General features: G+C 41.2%; 1 protein-coding gene across 1 annotated transcript in view; it reads right to left on the minus strand.

The window, feature by feature from the left end:
- Positions 1-7,490, minus strand: part of RSRC1 (arginine and serine rich coiled-coil 1) — a 329,184-nt gene extending 321,694 nt beyond the window's left edge. Inside the window, exon 1 of the mRNA XM_023755153.1 lies at positions 7,025-7,490. The gene's annotated coding sequence lies outside the window, so the exon portion shown is untranslated. The remainder of the gene's footprint in view (positions 1-7,024) is intronic.
- Between the last annotated feature and the right edge of the window lie 3,355 nt (positions 7,491-10,845).

Below are 10,845 nucleotides of genomic sequence, written 5' to 3' on the forward strand. Positions count from 1 at the left end.
AGCAATGAAAATAATTTTATGGTTGGGGGTCACCACAACATGAGAAACTGTATTTAAAGGGCCAGAAGGTTGAGAACCACTGAAAGTTTTCTTATTTCCTGGCTTTTTCTTCCATTCTTGTTTTCACTTTTAAGCAGTTAAAAATGTTCTTTACCCACAAATAACCATTTAACATGAGCTTTGATGTTCTTATTATCTTGTTAAAAAAATTCTAAAATGAGAATATAAAAATAAAAAGATATAAATTCACAAGGATACACAGACTAGAAGAGAAGACAGAAGGAACAGTAAACAAGATACGTCAACAAATTTTTAGCAAATGAAAGACATATGGAGGATTTAGACCTATGAGAGCCAAATACCAGCAACTGCAGAGAATTCCAACATGAGAAAAGCCACTTTACATAGCAAAAATCAGAAAGGATAGGAATTTAAGATACCACTTACCACAGTGGACACAAAGATGCATGGAACTAAAAAACAAGGGAACTGGATGAAAGTCTATAAAAGCAGTAATCTCCCAGGTCCCCTTCCCCATGCAACCCAGACAGGTGACTACTCTTACCCAATCCCAGGAGAGGTGATTTATTTAGTAAAAATGGCAAAATAATAAAGCACCAGATCCAGGGGCACAATAAATGAGGGCAGAGAGATGCTAACCTAAAAGTGAAAGGAATTACATGAAAGTCTACAACTAATGGTAAATACTGTACCATTAGTTGGATCCAAGATCGTTCTGGCAGTGGATTCATCTATGCAAAAACTGAGCAGTAGCTGAAAAAGATATACTGTAAGTATTTGAAGGTACGCCACCCCCCCAAAAGAAAAAAATGGCCAGGCCCTTACCCAATCACCTATAACCAAGCCCACCAGTTAATAAGACCAAGCCTTAAACATTTTTCAGTAAACAATTTTTCTGTTAACTTTTTATAGATTATTAAAAAGGGGGGAGGGGAGGATAACCAATCACGTGATGAAAGCCTTCATTATAAGAGACAGAAAGGAAACAAAAAAACAAAACTCGTAGTAAACCAGGAACATGCAGAAGAAAACTAAAGGAAAATATCACAGCTAATTTCCTCAGATCCAGCAAACAAGAATAGGAGGAACATCCATAGAACAGAAGAAAAAGCTTGAAATTTAAAATATGATAACTTGTAAAAAAAAATACAATAAAATTAGAAGATGTGTTCAAATGACTCAAAAAGTAGTAAGAAGAAGATTAAAATCAGGAGGTAAAAAGTAGTAAGAAAAAGATTAAAAATAGGAGGTATAAAGTCCCTGGAACAATTAATTTTAAATGACATAAACCAGACATATCTCATAAAAATGCAGACACTAGGAATATATAGAAGATCCCAGAAACTTCTACAGAGAAAAAAATGGAGAAATCATAATAAAAGGAACAGGTCTTCTAAACTGCAATATATAGAAAACAATGGAGACTTGTGTCCAAAATTCTAAATGAAAATGATTTTCAACATAGAATCTATATCCAGACTTATCACTGATCTAATACAAGATCAGAATAAAGACATTTTCAGATATGCAGCCCCAAAATTCTACCTCACATTCCACCAAAAGCAAACAGCAAACCAACAAAGACAAGCCAGATTAAAAAAATAAGGAATGTAACACTAGAGATAGGTAAAACATCCCAGGATGAAGCAGGCCTAGCTATAAGGGATACATCAGTGAACAAGAGACAAAAATCCTTGCCCTCAAGGAGCTTATATGCTAGTATAACAGCAGTTCTCAAAATGGGATCTGTAGGACACCTGAGGTTCCCTAAGATCCTTTCAGGGGATTCAAGAGGTCAAAACTATTCTCATTATAATACTCATATATGACTTACCTTTTTCCCTATGTTGACTTTTGCACTAATGATGTACAAGCAATAGTAGACAAAACTACTAGTGCCTTAATAGGAACCAAGGTTATGGCACCAAACTGTACTAGCAGTCATTGCATTCTTCACAGCAATAGTTAAAAAAAAAAAAAAAAGGTAGGGGAGGGTGAGTGGGTTGGAAGAGATCAACCAAAGAACTTGTATGCATTTATGCATAATCCATGGACACAGACAACAGGGTGGTGAAGGCCTAGAGTGGGGGGCAGAGGCGGGCTAGAAGAGGTCATTGGGGGGAAAAGGAGGACCTTCTATCTAATAAAGAGGGAATATGCAAATTGACCATCACACCATCACAAAGATGACGGCACCCATAGCCACAAGACGGCAGCGCCTAGTCCCCTCAGCCCCACTGGAGCCCCCCAGTCCTTTCAGCCCCTCCGGGGGGGAGGAGGTGGCAGGTACACGTGCAACCGGACCCACCCTCAGCCCCCTAGCCGTCCAGGGCCGGCCCAAGGCGCAGGCAAGCCTCGGATGTCGGCTGCCCAGCCGCCCAGGGCCGCCTGAGGCTCAGGTAACCAGGGCCAGCCGAGGCTTGCACTGCTGGCAGTGGCAGCAGCAGAGGTGTGATGGGGGCGTCACCTTCCCCTGATCACTGGGTCGCCTCCTGCCCCTGAGGGCTCCTGGACTGTGAGAGGGGGCAGGCTGGGCTGAGGGACCCCCCTCCAGTGCATGAATTTTCATGCACCAGGCCTCTAGTATGTAATACTTTCAACAATAAAGACTTTTTTAAAAAGCAGTTCACTTGTTCACTTAAGAATGTCCTCGATAAAGTAGTAAAAAAGCATTAATTTTATTAAATTTCAACTCTTGAGCAAACATCTTTTAATATTCTATGTGATAAAATGAGAAACACACATATAACTGCTGCTGGATAATGAAGAATGATGGTTATCTTGAGAAAAGTCATTTGTGCAAGTGAATTGCAAGCTGAACTGGCTGCTCTTATCATGACCCACAATTTTCATTTTAAAGGACTATGATTATTCAAACTTGCATATTTGGGAGACATTTTCTCAAAAATGAATAGAGTCTTTCACTTCAAGAAAAACTGACAATATTTGTTGCCAATAAAATTTGAGCTCTCAAGCCAAAATTAGAATTTTGGGTAAATTGTACCTACTATCATGAGACTGATAGCTTCCCAATACTGTACTAAAGATTTCTCTGATGATATCAGTGGTGATATTAACAAATGTGATTTTTTAAAAATATTATGTAATTAAGGGTAGTAACATTGGGAAGATAAGCATAACGCAAAGGATCAGTATTTTCCAGCAGGTCAATGCATGATGTCACAGAATCACGCATGGGTAAAATATGCATTCACAGTGCAAGACAAACTATTAGATTTTAATGTGGAAGAGTATGAAAAGATCACTGATATGGTTTCAAATATCACATTACAACCAACTTTTAAGAAACTACCACTTATCAAGTTTTGGTGTAATATCAAAGAATCATCTGCATAGGCTATTAAAATACTACCTTTTTCTAAAACTAATATAATATTGTGTTAACTATACCTTAATGAAGACAGTTTTTTTAATACCGTATCTGTGTGAATATATTTTCTTCATATACCTCACAAAACAACTCATCACAATAAATTGAATACAGAAGCATATATAAGAATCCAACTGTCTTCTATTAAGCCAGACATTAGAGATTTGCAAAAATGAAAAATAATGCCAGTTTTCTCACTAGGAATGTTTTGTTTTGAAAAATATATTTATTTTTCATATCAAATTTGTTATTTGTGTTACCATATAATGGGTTTATTATTGTTATTTTTAAGTGAATTAATAAATAATTCAAAATTTCCGGTTTTAAATATTAGTAAAGTAATATTAATAGATATAGCCCACATAGATAATAGTTCTTGGGGTCTCAATAAGTTTTAAGAGTATAAAGGGATCCTAAAACTAAAAAGTTTGAGAACCACTACACTAAGGTAGCTATCGTCATTTCCACTCTCCATTCTTGTCTAGCTTATTAAGTCATAAAGAAGTAGGGAAAAAAAGGGCACACATCTAGTTATGTATCTTGATGGTGACCAAAGGAAGAGAGGGGGAAGTGGTATAAATTTTTCTTTGTTTTAATTTCAAACAAGATAAATTATCCATAATAGAATGATTACATTTAACCCATAAAAGTTAGTGAGAGATACAAAATCTTCCTTCTAGGAGCCAAATAATAGAAGGTTGAAAAACCACTGTCACAAAATTATAAATATTTTTTCAAGGGATACATTTACATTTCAGAAAAATTACACTGAAATATTAATCTCAGTAAGAGAAAACATTTGTTAACATCAAATATTTATCCAGAAAAGGAAGTCAACACTAAGAGCAAATCAGTAGACCCAAATATTGTCTTCTCTATCAATGACAGGTATTGAACTCTTATTCACCACCCTATATACATATTCACCTCTGGATTTCCATAATGTCCCTAGCATGTAGCTGAATATACTTGCTCATTGAAGTCATGGTGGTCAACTTATATTTCACACTCCTAGTAAGAAAGAACTCTTTATATTTAACTCCATCGGTAAGGTGCAATGCATGGAAAGACACGTTAATAGTAGCTCTTTCTGATAAAGGCAATGATGATTGAGCACAGATTTTTAGGAATCCCACAAGCTAACAATTTTTCAACCTATCTGTAAGCAAAAAAAAGCATAGGAACAGAACTCCTACAGCTCTTGGTTTTATGTTCTAACTCTAATCTCTAGTATATCCTGGTTGAGTCTCATGGTTGCAAACCTTACCCAACTATTCATACTATGGAACTGAAGCCAAGACTGGTAGGACAGTAGGACATCAATTTACAAAAACATCTTATTGCAAGTTTAGGTGAATGATGGAATATGTAGACCCAAACAGCTCAAAGGCATACACAAGTAGTTCCTTTGTTCAGTTATTAATAAAGGCACAAAAACAGTTATCTTTTTTTTTGGAAAACGGGCAGTTAGAGAGAACAAAGATTCCTAGAGGATATGACAGTTTATAATTATTTCTCTAATACTCATTCATCAGTATATCAAACTACAATTTTTTTTTTATCTTGGACACATGGTCAAAAAAAAAAAAAAGAGCAGTCATTTCAATGGGAAATCCACCTCAGAGAGACAGAGAAAAGTAAAAGTGGGGTTAATATCATTTAGCATAAGAACTCCATAAACAGCCCTGACCAGTTTGGCTCAGTGGATAGAGCGTCGGCCTGGGGACTCAAGGGTCCCAGGTTCAATTCCAGTCAAGGGCATGTGCCTTGGTTGAGGGCACATCCCCGGTGGGGGGGTGTGCAGGAGGCAGCTGATCGATGTTTCTCTCTCATCGATGTTTCTAACTCTCTGTCCCTCTCCTTTCCTCTCTGTAAAAAATCAATAAAATATATTAAAAAAAAAAAGAACTCCATAAACAGTATAGAACTATGCAAAGGCAATAAAAGAACTGAGATAAAATTCTAGCTTAACAAGCCTAACAAAGCAAAACTCCAAAAGAGAGAGAGAATTATCAAAACACTCCCCCTCCCGTAACAACTAAATATCTACAGACTAGCATATCTTTTTTTTTTTTTAAGCGTTACTGGGCATGGACTTTTCCCCAATGGTTTAAAAACCAAAGCAGAAAATATATCTATACATCTACTATAACAATCTTACTACAGAAGGTTTCCAACCTGTAACACCATTCTTTCCTGAAACTGGTCAAGTTGGAAAGGCAATTAATAGGCACCATCTGCCTTCAATGTTTTTCAGCTTCCAACATTTTTAGCCCTTTCACTGAAGAACGTACAGTAATACAGTGCTGCCACTTAGCAGGAAATCTCCTTTGCCTGCAAATAAAGTGACTACGTATTTATAGACTCGAAGGCTAGACGGGCTCTCAAAGGATGCCCAGTTTCCCCACAAGGTTGCACCTGTAACTCCTGCTCCAATCCTTTAACCTGGGAACTCTGCATATCTCCTTCACTTAGCACAGTGGTTCTCAGCCTTGGCTGCACATTAGAATCACCTGGGAATCTTTTTAAAATCCTGATGTCTGGGCCTCATCCTCCAGAAATTCTGTTTCTTTGTTATGGGGTGAGGGGGCCACAACATTAGTAACAAAGAAACAGAATTTCCGGAGGATGAGGCCCAGACATCAGGATTTTAAAAAGGTTCCCAGGTGATTCTAATGTGCAGCCAAGGTTGAGAACCACTGACTTAGAGCTTTTTACATCTAAGTTCAGAGATGACAACGTGAATACTTTTTGGTGAGCACACAAAACATTTGAATTAATTTAAACTACCTAGGATCTGTTTAGTTGATTCACAAGTAGATTACTAATTCCGAAAATGCAAAAAAAAAAAAAAAAAGATTAGGCTTCCAGTGTGCATTTAAAGATACATAACCTCTGAGAAATTAGTTGACCTAAAATCAAGAGCAGTCAATATGTGTAATAGAGCATTATAACCTCCACCAAAGTAAACAGAGTTTAAGGGTAAGCCATGTGCTCTTAATCCAGGATCACAAGGCCACAAGCCCTGAAGTCAAGGAAGAGTGCTTAAAGCGGGAATGTGTATTTACACGTAGGCGAGTCTATTTCACCCTAAACCATCTCTGCTTTCTGCAAGCTAGTGTGTGAGCTGGGAATAATGGGGGAGAAAAGGTGTATCTAAAGTAGGGGTGGGACAGGGTGCACCAGGCTGCAGTCTCTCTCCCCGCACCTTCCCGGGCGCTTATTGCCAAGGCCGGTCCATCAACCCCAGCGCAGGGACCAGTGGGGGTGGGGTGAACAGGGGACGCGCGAGGAAGGGCAGGAAAAGTGGACTACTCTCTCTCACCACCGCCAGACTGAGAGCCTCGCCAGAGACCTGCGAGCTAGCACCACCCCAAAGCCAACCATCACCTGGGGGCCCAGCTCCGAACACCCGGGTCGGAAACCTCCAGGTGCGAGGCGCATGCGCACTGGCCCCCCGCGCCGCACACCTCGGCACCAGCCCCCTCGTCCCCCGCCGCCTCCCAGACGGCGGCAGGCCCCGCGCCGCCTCCCGCCGCCTCACGCAGGAGCAAGGCCTCGGAACCCCGCCGCCGCGGGCGCCTCCTCCCGGGCCCCGGACGAGGGCATCACCTGGCTCCCAGTCTTCGGGATCACACCTCCCGTGGACTTGCAAGCGCCGCAAACCTGGAAATGTTTCTTCAAATCGGGGAGCCGCCGGCGCCCTCCGAACTTGCTTCAGTTTAAGCTCACCGCCTTCCTGGTTCCAGCGCCAGGCAGCGGCAGCCGAGCTTCCGAATGCATCGATGGAGGTGACCAGGCGCTAGGAGTGCCGAGGGAATGGATCGTCACGCCGCCAATTTTTTGTTTGGTCTTGGCTTTGCTGGCTTGTTTGATTATTTGATTGCCTTATAACCGAAAAACAATAAAGGTGGGGACTGAAGCGTGTAATTGCCTTTGTAATCGTCGTTATCGTCACAGAAAATCAGTAAACAAGTCTGCATCATAGGAAGTTAGGTTTAAGACACAGGTAGCAAAATTGGTTCTCTCTAGCTGGGGGAGGAGGAAACTCGCCCAACAATAATAAATCATGGGAGTGTGTCTGCATAGAGTCGTGTGTGATTAAAATGCAATGATTTATTTGCAAAAAATGCATTAAAAGTCGGTGTTTCTTCTGCCCTGAAGGTGAAGGCACTCACAGGTTGGTTGCAAATTAGTTTCTCGCATTAAAGGAACTGGTTATTAGAGGATTGGGGGGAAGGCTGCCCGAGGCAAGGAAAGGAGATTTCTTCTGAAAGAGAAATTGTTTAGGTGTTTGTTGTTATTTACATCAATAAAAATTAAAGCGATTAAGCATTTTCTGTAACTCATATTACATTAATTATCTGGTCTTGCATAAACCTCATTTTTCCTTGTTTGCTATAAGTACGCACAGATATGGAGGTAAATAAACTGTTGGCCTTGGTTTGGGTCAACTGTGAGAACCAACTTGTTCAGAATCGCTAGATACCCCAACCACAGTTTTCTGCAGATATTTGAGAGGTGAAAATCAGCTCCAGAAATATATTTGTCATAAATGACTGTACCTTAAATAACCAGTTTGAGGGGGGCCGTTTTAAAACTAACTACCACACTACATGTTTATTTTAAATAATTCACTAGCTGGGGGGACTCGGCGTCCTGAATTTTATTGGAACTTGTATACCTGTCTGCAGGCTGTTAACTGAGCTTTACTATCAATTTTTTTTTTTTACCAAAACTGTATTTTGAAATACCCTGTTTCCGGAAAACATTTACTATTTAATAAAACAACCTCATTAGAACTTCATGAGCATTTATTAGCATATCATTTCAAAACCTTGGTGTGTTTTTTTTTAAGTAGGTTTCCCTTAGGCCAGTAGAATCCGTGATCAGACACTGCAGATCTCTCATAACTCTATCAACACCACTATTCCTAAATATACAAAGAGCCAGGAAAATCTATTTGGTGTGAATCACATCAATTGTCTGAACCTTCTCTGATTACCTTTAAAATGGTCATCTTTCCCTCCAGCTCAGTAGATGGAATTTGAGATCAGACCTAGAAATCATGGCAAAAAAAAAAGTAGCTGGTGAGTGTCTTGATCCCTTACCAGACTTCTAAAGTGGTCATTTTGGAGCTATTTGTGAATAGTATTTAACACCTCAGTTTGGGAGCTCTTTCTGGTCATTCTGCTCAATAACCTTAAAAACAGATTTTCTTAAAGGATTAAAATTTTATGCTTATTCCCCTCTCACAATATCAGGACTAAAGTGATTACAATGTAAAACCATGTTCCTAAATTCATATAACTTTGGAAAGTGTATTTTAGTCTCTTTTGTAGCATAATAAAATAAAAGCAAGCACTAATATAATTCATTAATACCTAAGAGTGATTTCACTGGAAACATAAAGATCTTAATTATTTCTCCTAAAAGTAGCAATAAGTGAAATGTTTTAAGAAGAACAAAATATAACTTCAGCATTGAAGAGAAAACAAGGCAAATACTTCTTAAAAGTATGATTTCCATCTCAAGTTTGCCAACTGTGAACATTTTAATCTGAAGAGTAGTATAGTATGACAGATATGTATAGCCTCTATTTACATATATCCTAGAAACACTAATATATTAAGTTTTAATTGTGTTCTTGTCCTACAAATGTTTCAGGTTGCTTTGATGGAACTTCCCAAATTACCTGTTAACTTCGTGCTGAGGCTTTAACCAATGGATGGAAGATAAACATATCAAAGTTTTTGTAATTGCTTTTATTTTTACTGGGAGTATTAGATCTAAGAAAATGAACCAAGTTACCTTTCACATCAGAAAGCCTGCATTCATGTTTATTAACACTCAGACTCTTTGAAAATGTCCCCAAAGCTACACGTGAAGAGGTATATTTGTTTACAAACTCAAATAATATAACTTTCCATATGTAAATATTCTTATGTGAGATACATTTGTGGCCACACTTCTCACAGCCAGCTCAATACAGACAAATGACTCAGGAATATAGACATTCCTTCCACATAACTGTTTCGATGAAAACAGTCCAGGAAGAGAGCGAGAGACTTTTCTCCCGGCGAACATCGCTTCTTTAATAGTCCACAATAAATAAAATTAAGAGGGGCACAAACTTAACACCCACTGATTTTTTTTTTTAATTCAAAGAAGGGTAATCACTTGCTTTTCAAAAATCAGGAAATCAACTCGAATGTTTTCCAGGTTGCTAAAGAAGAGCTCTTGCAGTTCATGTCGAGAGGGGCCCGGACACAGGGAGTTAGTGACAAGGGAGCTGGGGTGAGGGTCCCGAAACCTCCCAGAGGGAACCAAGTCCAACTATCCTGGATCGGGAGCTAAGGAAACACTTTCATATGGAATCTGTCAGGGAACAGCTGCTCGGGAAATGTGTTAAATTGACCGGCCCTTCCAGCGGGGCTGTCGGTGGAGGAGTCGGCTTGGGCTCCGGGACGCCAGCAGCGGGGTAAATCACAAATTCCCCAGGGCCGGGAGGCTGGTGACGACCCCGCGCAGCTCCGGCTGCGGGCCGGGAAGCCGCTGGGGAGGCTGCAGAGGACCCTGGGCAGGGTGGGCGGTAAAGCCAGGATGCCGGGCTGCGAGGTGTAGGTGGGGTCGGGTCGACTGCGGGGATGCAGACTTGCAACATCGGGTCAGGATACGGAACTGGGTTGCGGGGCGCCTGGCGCAGGAGCAGGGCAGGGGTGCCGGGCAGCCAGGAGGGGCCGCGCAGCCACGCGGCCCCCTGAAGCCGGGCGGGGATGCGGGGTCTGCCGCGGAGTCGGGATCCCGGACTCCCTCCGGCAGCCGCGCACTTGTCAGTTTCCTTTTGGCCACGCCCCGGCGGAGTAGGTCCAGCTCCCTGGTGTTTAACTAAGTCTTGACACCAACGCAAAATCCACGCCTAATTAAATTAATTAGGGATTCTTGTCAATCCTGGATTAATGGCCAAGTGCGCAGGCGGCCGAGGCTCTCGGAAAACCCGGACGGCCTGGGACCTGCCTCCTCTTCCCGCCCCTTCCCGTCCCCCTTCGCTGCCCTCCCACTCCAGACCCAGCCTGCTCGGACTCTAGTTTAATCTCTCATCTCTCTCTCTCTCTCTCTCTCTCTCTCTCTCTCTCTAACTAAAGCATAAGATACCGCGCCCGTCGGGCCCACCAGGGGATTGAGGACGAGTCTGTTAGGGCGAAGCGTCTTTGTGGAGAAAGTTAGTGGTTGCTGGGAGTGATCCATGCGGAGGTCCGAACGAAAAAAAAGAGTGAAGTTGAATATATGAGGCTTGCGTGGGGCTGGTGTCGTGCAGTGGCCGCGTGGCTTGTTCCTTGACAATCTTTCTGATTCAGCTCCTCGTATGGGGGAGGCACTAAAAGACTTCAGGAGAAATAAAAGAATTAGGTCCAAGGGGGAGAGACAGTGAG

Source organism: Myotis lucifugus, unplaced genomic scaffold, assembly GCF_000147115.1.
Source record: "Myotis lucifugus unplaced genomic scaffold, Myoluc2.0 scaffold_70, whole genome shotgun sequence".
In the NCBI taxonomy this organism is placed as follows: Eukaryota; Metazoa; Chordata; class Mammalia; order Chiroptera; family Vespertilionidae; genus Myotis; species Myotis lucifugus.